We start from the raw sequence: 15,761 nt of genomic DNA, 5'->3' as shown, positions 1-15,761 counted from the left end.
TAAATAATTGTGGTATATTAAATTAATGGTAACTCTTTTATTGAAGAATTTAATGAGGTTTTCTTTGTTTGCCATACCAAATGGGATAATATTATCATTTGTTAAAATGATATACTAGCCGTACATTTGGTACATTTGTTGCTTTAAAAAAACAAATCTATATTGCATAATTCATGGGATATTGATAAATGAGATCCTAATTATAAGAAAAATGCATTTCTACGAAAACTTGAGGGAATAGGTAAGAAGTGGTTTATACAATTTGATAGTCAATTTAATTGTGCATCTTGATTCTCCTAAAATATAGAGGGCGTTCTGTATATAAACAGTTATCGCGTTTAAACTGTAATTATTTAAAATAAATTTTTAGACATACTGTATAAGGTAGTATAATTTTTATTATTTGCAACACAATAACTGTCAATTAAATAAACTTCAGTAAATATTTAGTTATTAAAAACTAATACCCTTGTAGAAATGAATGCCTTAAAATTTTTTACTGCAATTTCACAAAATTGAAAATATTCAAAACGGTAGGTTTAAGTGTGATAAAAACCTTAAATAAAATTTACCTTTTATTTCACGTTTGGGAATCTAAAAATGTAATAATATAGCAGGGTGTTTCAATTTAAAAAAACCAAAACTATAGCATTTTTTTACTAATTTGGGACACTCGTATTTGTTAATTTTTCTAAATTGTAGCTTCTATTAGTCCTTCAACGAAACCCCAAAACTTAAAATTTGTTAAAATTCTGATCGTTATAAGCTATAATACTCCGTGTCGTATGTGTGGAACAATCCTGAATATGCGAAACCGTCAAACATTTTGAAATACTTTAAATATAATAATAATATAACAATAAAACACTCATTTTTAATATCTACAGTCTAAATCCGCAAATCGCAACTATATAATATTGGTGCCTAAAATTTTGAAACTCGGCAAATGAAGAATCGACAAATCGCAGCAAAATTCGCAAATTCGCACTATAGGTAATTTTGGTGCCTAAACTGAAAACTCGGCAACATAGAAGATGAATCGCAGTCGCCAGTTTCCTTATGAGAGCCTTCGCAGGGTGCGGTTTGCGACTTTTTAAAATCGTGGATTTGATCTGATACTGACCGTTATTTTGCTCATATCTAGAAATTGTTCTTAAAATTAGATGATGTATAAAATTTTGTCAGGAGGACAACAGAAGAATAAATTAAAAATACAGCTTATATTATTGTCTCCTTAAGTTTTAAGCATTAATCAAATCACAACCGCGACCAATTATTCAAAGGTCTGACTGGCAAGCGTGAACTCGACTCAACTTTCCGACAATTCCGAAATTTATGACCGCGGCCGAAAATTGTCAAAAATATGCACGTAGAAGCTTTAAATGCTTAAATATACTACATTGTTCCGTAATTTTATTCATAGCGATTCGAGCAATGTTCAGCGGAAGGGGGAATATCCCTCTCTTGTACAATTCGGCGCATTCGAAAACTTTGAGTTTTAAATTGCCATAAAAAGTATTTGATTGCTCGGGAAAATTTTATTGGGTATTTCTTTAATAAGAATAAGTTTATTTCTTAAAAAAAAAAAAAAAAGTTTTTCAAAATTCGGTCAATAAACCCAACGTTTGGACATTTATTGCTTTAAATAACAACGCATATATTTTTATTACGTTTATTTTCAAAGCAAGAAGCTAATGCAAAAGTTAAATTTCACCCTTCTAAAACCGTTTAATTAAAAATCTCAGTAATGCTTAACTTTTTGTCTCTGATGATTAAGAATTGATTCAGGTTTGCAAATTTAACGTTTCTTAAAATGAGAATAAATTTTCACAATTTTATAAAAAGTATTATTTTTTTATTAATTGTAAAAAAAATCCACCATTTAAAAAAAAAACCATTGTACAGGGTGTACCCACTAAAAATAGCTCTGGGGCTGCATCCAGGAAAGTATTAGCCATAGGGCCTACGGAAAAAAATATCTATAACTAAAGGGGCTATGAGAAATTGCTTGGAATTATTTTCAGTTTGTAAAACGGCCGCCTGGCGCAATCTGCTATGAAAAAAAGGAAATAGATTTTACAGAATTTTGCGATAGATAATGGTACTTATAAATAAATCACGGCTTCATAATCTTCTTAAATTTCATTTTTTTCTTAAACATTTTTCCTATCTGCTAAAATAAGTGGTGGGGGAAGGTTTGATCTATCTTTATTTAATGTTTAAATAACTCCGACTGGATGATTCAGAATCCAAAAACGATGGTACGTTAAAAGAGCGTTCTGTCTATTATAGTATACCATAAAAAATAATAATTATAAGGTTTTTAACGTAAACGCTAGGGGGACCGCGTTTTCCTACAATTTAACAAACATAGGGCGTTTTTTCAAAAAATTAAATACGATAGTATGTGTAAAATCTTTAGCTGATAGGTAAAGAGTAGTAATAGCTTAAAAAGTCAGCAAAAAACGCATCTTGATATCTTCTTTCAAATTTCAAACCGAAGATATTTAGGCATATTAATGATTTTACAATCGGCATTCAGTAGCCTCTTGATTATGCCCCATTCTACAAAAATAGATAAAACAGTTAAACTTTATTTTCAAAATCGACGAAAAATACCAGAAATACTTTAATACCAGATGTATTAATATCTATAATAACGGACATTAAAAACAGTGAACAAGAAGATGATGTTCAGTGAAGTCATTGTAGGCTTTGGAAAAAAGTTCCTTCTCGCGTAATAGTATAAACGTCAAATTGTTATTAGATCAACGACATCTTTCAAAATGGCCTTATTATTTGATGAGTGAAGTTGTTGGCATTTTGGAAAAGCAATCAAAAGATAAAAAAACGCTCTAGGGACTATCAAAATGGTGATCTAATAACAATTTGACGTTTATACTATTACGTCAAAAGCAACTTTTTTCCAAGGCCTACCATGACATCGCTGAATTCTAGTTTTCTTGTTCACTGTTACAAACATCTTAATTATTAGATATTAATACCTACCTCTGATATTATGGTATTCTAGTATTTATATATAAACTGTTTCTTCTTTATTGTTTTTGTACAATGGGCACTAATTCAATGAGGCCTACTTGATATCTGTTTGTAAAAATACGGGTAAATTATTAATGGTTATTTTTGGTATTTATTAATTTGCTAATATTCTTCGGTTTAAAAGGAAGATATCAAGATGCGGTTTTTGCCGACTTTTTAAGCTTTTACTACTCTTATATCAGCTAAAATTTACATATACGATATTGCATTTAATTTTTTTTTGAAAAAACGCGCAATGTTTTGTTAAATTGTAAGAAATGCCCCCTAGCGGCCCTCTACGTTCAGATTTATATTATTGCCAGTTATTTGGTATGCAAACTCGAGTAGGAAACGCTCTTTTAAAACGAAGGCCCTCGGCTTGTTGGATTCCGATTCACCAGTCCAGAGTTATTAATATTTAATAAAAACAGATCTAACCTTCCCCCACTACTTTATTTTGCTAGATAGGGGAAAATGGCTCTAACAAAAATTCAAAATTTAGCTGAAGATTACTCGATCTATTACGTAGTACACCTTATCTATAGGCCAAATTGTGTAAAAACTCCATTCCATTATTTTTTGTTGCAGTTTGCGCCCTCTAGCGGTCGTTCTACAAACTTAAAAAATTAATTTATTTTTTTTTTAAATTTAACTGTTTTTTAGTTATAAATATTTTTTTTCCGCAGCCCCCACGGCTAATACTTTCCGATATACAAGCACACATATTCTTCAATGGAGAGGACGCATGTCTCTTTCAAATATTATTTCAAGGTTGCCTACCCATCTGAGGACAAAGGACCTCCTAGATATTTTATATTTTTATGATGAGTAAAAATGATTTTAAAAAAAAAAAAATATAAAATTGAAACACAATCAAATGCAAATTTATAAAAATGAATACTCCGCTGAATTAATAAATTTTCTGAATGTACTTAAATTCATGAAAAAACAGATTTCACCAAAAAACCTTACGTATGCCGATGACGCCTTAAATATTGCATGCTCTGAGGAAGAACATGTTCAAATAATGAGAAAGCTGAGTAAGATCAGTGCGGAACATGGCTTTATGCTGAACAAAAAGAAACCACCAAGTTATGCTAGGGATAAGACCCAAAATCCACAAATCGAGGGAGCATGAATGGTTTTGAGGTGATTTGAATGGTTCCAATACCTCGGATCCCTCATAAAAAAAAACATGGAAGGCATCAGCTGTGAGGAAAAATCAAACGCAGACTGGCAATAGCAAGACTCCAAACCAAACACATTGATCTTTCCTAGTTCGCTACTTATTTGCACCTAGAGACCTAGATTTGGAAAGCTACCAAACAGAACGAAATAAAAATATTTTTTGCATTTTTAAAGAACGGCAGTGTGTGGGCCTACAGAAGAATGCCGCGAATTTCATACACGAAACATCGGACCAATCCGCAACGTCTCAATTCTAAGGCAGTTGAAAGTTACCACAAGACTTTCAACCAAAATAAACCAGTCATACCTCGGGCACATTTCGAGAAGAACAGATGGACTGGAAAATCACATCGAAGGGAAAGGTAAAGGGGTCACAACGACGAAGGGAAGGTACTTCCTTACGGCTGGGTGGATCAATCCAAAGAAGAAAAATTATTGGGTCACGGCCTGCAAGAGGCTTCTCTAGCCGCTCAAGATAGAGAGGGATGGAGAACAACGATCGAGACATGAATTTTCGTAATTAATTAGTATGATACCATAGTAGAAGTAAAAGATTCATTTTTTCAGAAGAGTCCCAAATATTTTCTGCCAGTTTTTACAATCTGTCGAATATCGGCAGATTGCAGAGCATTTCAGTTGAGTTCCGTCCGTCGACCTGCGAGGTTCGAGCGTTGCGTCCTAGCACAGAGACGGATTGACAAAAAATGAGTGCTTTACTGTGTGCTACTATTGGTTGTAGTAATTATTCAATAAGATTGTTTGAGCTTTTTTTGAGAGTCATTTGTGATCATGTTTGTGTTTCAGGTAATTTTCTTTTCCTGGACGATGTACTAATTAATTATATTATTTTTCATTTAAACCTCAATTTTTTATCGAGTTTACTTTTGACAACCATCCCTTGCTTGCTTGTTAACGAAGTGCACCACCATTGAACAAAAATTTGGCTGGTACGAAAGTACCGACAAAAAAAACTGCGAAATTCCCGGTTTTCGTTAGAGGCATGGTAACCGCAATCCGATTCCGAAAAACATTCCGGTTTTCGGAAACGCTTATAACGTTACCATTAAACTTGTTCAAATCGCCTAATATGGGGGAGTCTAAATAAGTGGAAATAATTTTTAGGTAGTATATTTGTCCCCAGAATTATGACGATTTTTCTGCGCATTTTTTTCCAAAAAAAAACTAAAAAAAAAATTTTTTAGTTTTTATTAAAAAATATTTCTTAGATAATATGGTAACTAGGGTTTAGAACCGGAAATTCCCGGTTCTTTGAGATATCAAAAAAGCGGATAAAAAAAAATTCGAAATTATTAATTTCCCTTTTCTTTTCGGTAGTTTCGGGGGGAACTCCAGGTAACAATAACTAAATTATGTATAGTGATGCTATTTTCCATTGTTCTTTGCTCTTTTCTCTTTTTGGGAAATTATCGGGTAATGTTTATTAGACATGGATTGAAGTTTAAATATGTTAATTTATTATTTAAACCAACATTCGTTTGTTCAATGTATTAGTTAGTTCCAATAAAAATTACCTAACCAAAACAGTACTACAAAACAACAACATAATTGTTAAAATTAAACTTGTTTAAAATTAAAAAAAAGTTGTCGAAAAATTTTTGAAATAGATAATATAAAGTATGTCCATATCCCATTTTTTCCCCTTTTCCCATCAGAAGATTTTTAGATACAGAAGAATTGTTACTTTCACGAAAGCTGAAAATATTCTGTTTTCAAGCAACTTTTACTCGTTGATCATTTGTTTTATTTTATTTTATGTGAACTCATATTTCCTAAAATACATCTTGTGAACTATGGCGAGTGCCACGACTATACTTTGCCTAGTTTTATAGGACCACGGACTGTAATACAGCCTTTACGTCAGTGGTTCAAGGGGACTGGGAGAAGCCATAACGTTCACAAGTGCAGAAAAAGAACAAATGATTTGACAAGGAGTAAAGCTACTAGTTTCCTATGATGATACCAACCGCATACACCATAGCGTATCAGAAACAATTTATCAAAAATATAAATATCTCTTCAAGCAGCGAAGTTAAGAAAAATATATGACCACGGCACTGTTTGGTGCCATGGTAATAATTTGGTCTCGGGTGTTTTTTGTCCTTGTATTCCTTTCTTCATTGCTTTCCGAAGTTAGACGAACGAGAAGAAGAAGACTTAAATTCTGTTCATCTCAGACACGCCTTAAAATGCATATTATTTTGATACAATAGCTTGAAACCACACCCAAACTCTAACAATATCGATTCAAAGTTTTGTTCTCCTGTAATAATTTTCCATATCTTGTCACCTTAAGCAAAAAAATTATTATCTTATCTGTTTTTAGACACAACATAGGTCTAAATGACAAAATTCAGAAATATTTCAAACACATGACAATTAACAAACATTTTCCAATTACAAATCCAATAAATTTCGTTTAAAAACAAAAATTTATTTTTTGTTATGCCACAGGGATGTAAATAATCCTAAACAAATACCTTTTATGTGTTTTGGAAATATTGATTATCGGTTTTTATTTTTAAAAATAATTTATTTAATATATTTAGATTATTTCTATACAATTTGTAACTATAAAAACATGCTATAAATTGTATGCGGTTTAAAAAAAACTTTGTTTAAACCCTTTTTCTATTTTGGTTACAAATTTAAAAAAAAAATAAAAAAAATATTTATTTTTTAAAATACCGTTTATGCCAAGTCGTATCATCACTTTCAACACGATTGAGTTTCGTCTATCTTTCTGTCATTTGGCTCTATCAGTGGCGTGACGGTTTTTTTTCCATGTTTTTTTAATGGACCCGTTAAGAATTCTAAAATGCTGTAAATACAAAAAAAGTTTATTTTTTATTTCTCTAACAAATGTTGTAATCGAATTTAAATTTGAATTTTTGACGCGATTAAATAATTTAAGGTTCGTAGTATTACACTGTAAAGTTAGGGTAAGAGGGTTAGGGAAGATTATGTTATGTATTTTTATGAAAACTTGTGACGAATCATTTTTTTTTAAATCATCATAATAAATAAAAAGAATTAAAGAAAAATAAACTCGGAGATATTTTTTATTTATTTAACCGCCGGGCATCGCTACACAAAGAAATAACAGGATGTTCTAACACAAAATTCGTAAGTTTTTTACTATAGAAGCTACAACTTAACAAGTATAGCTAAAGACGTGAGAAATATAAAATATCACGCGACCGGTGCTATCCCCAAATCTCTTCCTATATTTGTTCAACTGTACATATACCCGACGCATTGTTGCCGGATCCGCATAAAGTAGTAGGAAAAATGTTGAACCGTGGCAACCCCTATTTGCGGCAACTTTTTGATTGGTACCCTGTTTAAAAGTGTATTTCAAGTGTATGTTTTCATTAAAAATATGATGAAGGTAATAATCCTGCAGCCTGATCTTAGACTATATGTGATGATATATTTTATTACGCGATCAAAGTGTGTGATCAAAATGTTTAGTGCGCTAAATATCCTAAACTAATTAAAATTTGCCAGAAAGATAATAACATACTAAAAAACATCCGCCTCCTATCAAATATAACTTTACCTCGGCCTTTTGCCGGGCTCTCCAGTTAAGTTTATCTAAATTCCGAGTCGTGCAAATCATAATTTACTTTAACAACCCCGCACGGTCACAAATGCGCTTTATTGTGTGATAATGGCGTCCATTAACCGACTTTGTGCCGGCTCGTATTCGAAGTAAATTTTCTCAAAGGGATTTTAATAAAATTATGATTTTGTTGGCGCGATAACAAGCTAAAAGTGACCTTATATAAGCCTAAATTTGTATACAAAAGAAAATATTTCTTTTGTACGAGCCAAGGACCATATTAAATTTGTTGCGTGAGATGATGCCTACTTATAGCATTGAGTGAGCCAGTTTTGTTTCTACCGATTAAGAAGAAAGTATCCTAATTGTCAAATATTCATGTCAGTCACGTCATGTTTCAGTTTCATAAGTTCCATTGCCGTACCACCTTAGTCTCATTCAGTTAAACATTTAGCAAGAGTAATTTTTAGACCATTACATAACAGTAACTTCACTCAAAATAATAACTGGAAACTTATAATATACAGGGTGGTCCGAATTGTATTCAGAAAACTTCGGTAGCATATTCTGTAGATTGTAATTGCTTAACTTCGGAGATACAGGGTGTAGAAGTTTTATTTTTATTTTGTTTTTTTCAAATAATTTCTGAACTAACGTCAATATCTGGATGAAAATTGATGTCTGAAAGTTTTTTGACAAGAAAAATTTGATTTTCATATCAATGCTACTCTGACTGAATGGATTGAAGAGTAATAACTATTTGTCCGTATTTGTATAAAATGGCTGACTAAAAAATATTCATCTCCGTCGTTTTGTACGTAAAAAAGGTGGTGTGCTAAAAATCGCTACGGGTAATGGTCCTCGAGATATTTGGAATCGAAATAATCAATACATGTCATCATTGACATGCAGAAGACTGGCGGGAAATAGGTGGGGCTGCGCCCCTAATATTTTGCGCTGGGTGTATACCATGATAGTAAGACCCATGATTACTTATGGAGCAGTTGCTTGGTATACAAAACTAGAGCAACGCACAGCAAGGCAAAACCTGTGCAAAGCACAGAGACTGGCATGTATCTGCATCATAGGTGCCATGAGAACATGTCCAACAGCAGCAATGGAGGTCATTCTAGACCTAACACCACTGCACATTATCGTCGGTAGTTATGTCAATGCGACAATGATTAGAATGGTCATTGACGGAAACAGTTCTGGGAGAATTTTCAGATCAGGGGCTTGGAACACCCTCAAAAAGAAAATTCCACTTCTCCAACTCCCAGTGGATGACATACCAAGAATTTACAACTTTGAGAAACACCTCACTGTAGTATTGAGTAATAAAAAGGATTGGAAGAAAGACTGCTTACTCAGCATATAAAAGACCATACCATAACGTGGTATACTGATGCTTCAAAAACCAAAGCAGGTACAGGGATAGGAGTATTTGGGCCGAAAACTAAATACTCCGAACCAATGGGCACCTACCCCAGTATCCTTCAGGCAGAAATTTACGCTATCGAAATAGGCGTACAATTTATTTTAGATAGGAACTATCGAAAACAGGAAATCGCCAGCTCTTAACGCGATCAACTCAATAACCATCAATTCGAAGTTGGTCAAAGAATGCCTAGAGAAGCTCAACAAATTAGGCAAAGAAAGTAAAGTCCTACTCTGGGTGCCTGCTCACCAAGGGATAGAAGGCAATGAAAACGCAAATGATCTAGCTAAGAAAGGAGCGAACACTCCCACTAACTGGACCAGAACCGTTCTGTTTTCCAAACTGGAACCAACTAAAAGCGGAACTGAAGAATCTGGAAGACTCCATCCGTAACTTGGAATGGGTGTCCTCCAACGGTCTAAGACACTCGAAAAAGTTCCTCAGGACTTACGACCGAGAAAAATCAAAGGTTTTCCTTGATTTAAGTAAAAACAATCTTCGGATTGTCACGGGGTTTCTAACAGGACACTGTCTTCTCAACGAACACCTCAGTAGGCTGAAGCTGAGAAACAACGGCGAATGCAGATTCTGTGGGGAAAATGGGGAAACACCTTATCACTGAGTGTGCCGAGACGACGACCACTCGTGCCATGGACTTTGGTACGGCTAATATCGATGATGGAGAACTGGCCTCTGTGGAACCGTCTCAAATACTGGTTTTTGTTAAAGCCTTGAGACTGTATGATTAGTTATAACTCGTTATAACTCAAGAAAGGGGAACACACAATAGATCTATAAGGTCGCAGTGATTGGCTCCCCTCTTAAACATTCTACATTCTACATTCATCATTGACATAAATCAATCATGTTGACTAGATAGTTATTAGACTGAAATAATAAATTTGAAATATTTTTGTGTCAAGGGTTCAGCAGAAGCTGTTTAATCATATTTTTTTCCAGTTACCAAATTTATCATTTCAGTCAAATAACTATCTATTCAACATGTTTATTTTTTGTAATAATGACTAATGACATGTATTGACTGTTTTCATTCTAAATATCTTGAGAACGATTACTAGTAACGACTTTTACCAAGAGACCTTTTTATGTAAAAAACCGGAATTGTATAATTTTTCACTCAGTAGTTTTATACAGGTACGGACGAAAATGTATTACTCCTCAAAAGAGTTAAAAAACTACAAGCAGGGGTTATATTAACATCAAAATCAAATTTCTCATGTCAAGAAACACCCAGACACCAATTTTTATCCAAATATCGACTATAATTAACGCGTATGTGGAAACTAATTAAATAAGAAATTGTTTTGTCTTGAGAATAATTCTACAAGTTTTCATAGCAACAGCATTGTTTACAAACCAAATTTAAAATATTTTTTAAGAAGAATAAGAAAAGTCTTTATATCTAGCTCGAAATTAAACTGTCAGGAACATCCACAAAATCTTCCCTCCAATATATGTCCCAATCTGCGAAACTGCCTGTTTCCTTTTCAAACAAAACTTATTCACGCAAATAACATTAAATTTGTCTCTCTTCAATGGCTAATGTAGAATGAGTACAAAATTAAACCGGCTTGACAATTGCAAATGTGTATTAGGCCAGTATTACACTATCAAATTTCTTTGTCAAAGATCTTTTATAAAAAATATTTGTTGACAAATTTGACATTGTTAATATATTATCAACTCTTTGGTAAAATAAAATCTTTGACAAATAAATTTGATAGTGTAATACTGGCCTTAGGCCGCTATTACACTATCAAATTTTTTTGTCAAAAATTTTATTAAAAGATATTTTATGAACAATTTGACAGTGTAATATGTGTTATTTTATAACATATTGTATATTAACACTGTCAAATTTTACTTAAAGTACCTTTTATAAAATATCTTTGACAAAGAAATTTGGTGTTCAAATTTCTTTAATTATTATCTTTCTTGACTAATTTCACTTAGTTGGCATGGTGTTCTCGTAATCTCGTAATGAGTTTATAATCATCTGCTGATGATGCTAACCTGGTTAGCGAAACGCGCGTCCAGTGTAAAAGTAAAAGTGTTTTGGTGTATTGTTGTGATTTAGTGTTTTTATTTTGCTGTTTAACACCAAAGGTTCCTCAGCTGTAATGGTGTTCTTATTCTGTTATGATTTATAACTTATAAAAAGACAGAATATTTTATTAAACGGTTCTTTACAATTTCCATTACATAAACTAAAACTTTAAAAAAATAATATTCCCACATACACTTTAAGTTATTTTAAAAGATATTCAAAAAATCCGCCACTGTTTTGAGTACATAAATAAATCTTTTTAAGAATGAATGGACCTACTAGCTTTTCTCACAGAACGAGACTGGTCGACTTCTTTCATTATGGGGGGTGTCATAATGAAAGTCTTATTGGAACCACTCTATTGATGCGCGAGTCTCTAAATTTAACTTTTCTAACATGTCTTGAAAACCGTTCTCTAAAAAGCGTAACGGTCACCGGTCAAAGTAAATATATTGCAAAAAAAAGTTGAACCAATAATCCTACAGGCTTTTCTTCATTTGAAAAATTCATATTTACAATTTTTGTTTATTTAAATTTACAAAATTTGGATGTGACAGTTTAACATTTCTGAAAGCAACGACGATTGAACTTGTTTCCATGGCTAACTATACGAAATTGTTTCAAAATTATGCGTATTGGCCATAACTTGTAATTTTTCGAAAAAAATATTATAGCTTATATCGTTGAAAAGCTTAGAAATGGCGCTTTTTATGAAGTCATGGCCAACTATGGTTTTTACTTAAAAAAATATATGTTTGTGTCATATGTCAAAAATGACAGGCTTTAGAAAAAAAACGGGGAACACAATCTCATTAAGGATGATTATCTACAACTTTTTGTCTAAAATAGATAATGTGTTTAAGGAAAAATTTTAAAATAGCCAAAATTTGTTTTTTTTTTTCGAAATATCTAGTAAGCCATGTACTTTTTCAAAAATCTGAAAGACACATATTTATGACCCCACAAAACTGGCAATTCTTTCCCCAATTGACCGCTCTCTATATCTCCAGTAGTTTCCCAGATATCCATAAAGAACATCGTAGAAAACTCACCCTGTATATTTTTTATTATTTTTATTGGCATTGTTTCAACAGAAAAAATAGTTATTTAATATTAGTTGCTTCTAAAATATTAATATTCTTGTACGATGACTCCTGATGCACTCTTTATAACCCGATCCTGATACCCTGTTTTTTTTTCTTCGTGTAAACAATTCAAATTTACCCACCTTTTTGCTGTACTCATCGAACTGTAAATTGGCATCTGAATTGTTTTACAGGTAATTCTCCTCACGTTCTATGGCCAAATTGACGAACACATTCCGCTTTTATACTACGGGCTATAAATATCGGAATGCTGAATTTGAATTTGAGATTTAAATCCTTTACACTTCCATGAAAACCAACTTTTATTGGTATAAATAAAATATTCTTCTTGCGGTTCTTGCACAACGCATCTTTATATTTTTTATCTAGTGATGATTTTTGAATAGAATATAAGTTTTGAATAAGCGGCAATTTAGGTAGTTTTCTTCATATTTTTTTGAAACATTTGTTTATCAATTGTGTGGTATTTCGCAATAGTCGTGATGGGAACAGCGATTTTTTAAATACCAGGTACAACCTGTTCCAGTTGCAAATGATACCTGTTCCAAGGATGCTGTTTCAGTTCCAAACTGTTTCAAAAGGTAGATTAATGCTGTTTTCTGTAATAGGTATATCTTGTTCTAGTTTTTACTAGAACTAGAGCGTTCCCCGAACTGAATTCATTGACGTCAATTTTTTTGGCTTTTCTTTGTATTGCATATTTAAAGTTTCGATTTTTTATTTGTAAAATCCATATATTTTTCAATATAAAAAAATTACAATTACATTTCAATACAATTTTATTATAGTACTAGCGTAATTAATCATTTGTAATAGTGATGATAAAGCAAAGCAAGAATTTCCATTAACATACAAAGTGTCAGCAATGAGAAAAAACAACTTGGCGATATTATTATATAAAACTTGGTAATATTTGAGGGGTAGTTTCATCTCGTTGGAATTTGACTTTCGAAAAATCCGTTTGCCAAAAATAAGCTTTTTACGTCAAGCATTTTAAGCAGAATCGTGGTTAAGAAATTACCCAACTTTTGGAACACCCTGTATGATTTTAAAAAATTCAAAATATGTAAAAAAACAAATAAAATTATGCTTGTCCAAGCGTTTTCCCGAAAGACTAACCGTTTTTAAATAACAAATATTGTAATATGTGAGGGGCCTTTTCACCCTCTTTTAATTTGAGATTCGAGAAACCCCTCCTTATCGAACCTCTACACCCCACAGTCAATCCGTTTGCCAAAAAATCAGATTTAAACGTCAAGCAGTTTAAGCAGAATCGTGATTACTCAGTGGTCAAATTTTATGAAACACCCTGTATAAATTTATAAAAAATCTTAAAATATGTAAAACAACAAAATAAAATATACGTATTTAAGAGTTTTTTCCGAAAAACTCACCGGTTTTTAAATAAAAATATTTTAATATTTGAGGGATAGTTTCACCCCCTTAGAATTCGAGTTTCGAAAAATCCCTTCTTATCGAACCTCTACACCCTAAAGTCAATCTGTTTTCCAAAAATCAGCTTTTTACGTCAAGCGCTTTAAGCAGGATCGTTATTAATCAATGACCAGATTTTTCGGAACACCCTGTATACATTTCTAAAAAATCTTAAAATATGTAAAAAACAAAATAAAATATACGTGTTTAAGCGTTTTTTCGGAAACTTGACCGTTTTTTAAATAAAAAATATTGTAATATTTGAGGGGTGGTTTCACCCTCTTGGAACTGAAATTTCGAAAAATCCCTTCTTATCGAACCTTTACACTCTAAAATCAACTTGTATGCCAAAATTGAGCTTCTTACGTTGAGTGGTTTGAGCAGGATCGTGATTAATCAGTATGTCAGTCACTTAAGGATTTTATATATTAGTATAGGTATATTAACAATATAAATAAATACATAGAAAAGGAAATAACAAAATATAAGGGGAATTATATTATTTTCTCTATACTTATTTTCGTCCCTGCATTCAAAACAAGGTTAGAAATTGCACGTAATCGTTGAAGTAACTTTTCATCAACATAGAATCGCATTTCTGAGCACAGTTCGATTTTATTAATTATTTATCAAAAAAGTATAGTTGAACAAATTCAAAATACTATTAACCAGGAAATATAAAAAAAAGATGGAACAATATGATAAGCCCATATAAAAATCAAAAAATCTATACTTAATATATAAAATCCTTAAGTGACTCCTGCTCAAACCACTCAACGTAAGAAGCTCAATTTTGGCATACAGGTTGATTCTAGGGTATAGAGGTTCGATAAGAAGGGATTTTTCGAAATTCCAGTTCCAATAAGGGTGAAACCACCCCTCAAATGTTTCTGCAAATACTCGTATAAGGTTTGTTAACTACACAGGGTTAGGGAATAGACTTTAACAGTGAAAATGTTTTAGTAAAAGAACCGGTAGTCTCTAAACGAGATATAAAATAGGCAGCTCTTTTAATATAATCAATTATAAATAAATATATTGCGCAGGTATCTGTAGATGGTAACAACATCACATGCATAAATCTTAGTCAAAATAAATATACAAACTATTTCATATACAGAAATTTTAAGCTTTTTGGTCGTAAATCATTCGGTAACTGTGATTAGAATTTTGATTTTATGTAAGTTTATCAGAATTTCAACATGTTTTAACAGACTTTTCTACTAAAAGAAAACTAAAAGGTTCTCTGAATAATTATATTTGGACATTTTAAACAGTTTTTTTCTTTATTCTTTTTATTTTTTCCTTCTAAAGACGAAGATAGATATAATAAACTATGAAACGTTAAGTATTTTGTGGTTAAGCAAATTTATTTGTTTTACGTGCACAGAGCCAGTGTCAAGATAGTTTCCATTTGGAGTCTACGCAGTGATATTTTACAATTTTTTTCTCTCTATCCTGGGTATTTCTATTCCAGTCACTATACCCAGGTTTTTTTCAAGAAATTAACAATTTTATAAAACACTTCGGAAAATGACACTTATTTTCAATAAAAAAAAAAATAGTATTTTAGATTTCAATCTAGGATGCCATTGCTGTGTTAAAACCACTAATCATGGAGCCTTGGAAAAATAGATTTGATCGTGTGTTTTTGTGTTTTTCCTGGCCGGTTAAAAGATGGCCAAATCGTATTTTTAATTATAACTCAATTTTTTCAAATGGAACGAGGGTAGCTCATTATCATATTTGGAAAAAATATTTTTTTTAATAATTTGGTACCAAATACTTTGTATTTCCAGCCAAATTGTCTTTATATTTATTATCGTGACACAATGTGAGTGATTGAAATTTACAATATAATTTTTTAAGAGAAAATGTCATGTCATTCTATTCAAAATATCATTT

Source organism: Sitophilus oryzae, unplaced genomic scaffold (genome assembly GCF_002938485.1).
Source record: "Sitophilus oryzae breed Bouriz unplaced genomic scaffold, Soryzae_2.0 scaffold_1146_pilon_pilon, whole genome shotgun sequence".
Lineage (NCBI taxonomy): Eukaryota > Metazoa > Arthropoda > Insecta > Coleoptera > Curculionidae > Sitophilus > Sitophilus oryzae.
Note: the sequence above shows the minus strand (reverse complement) of the source record.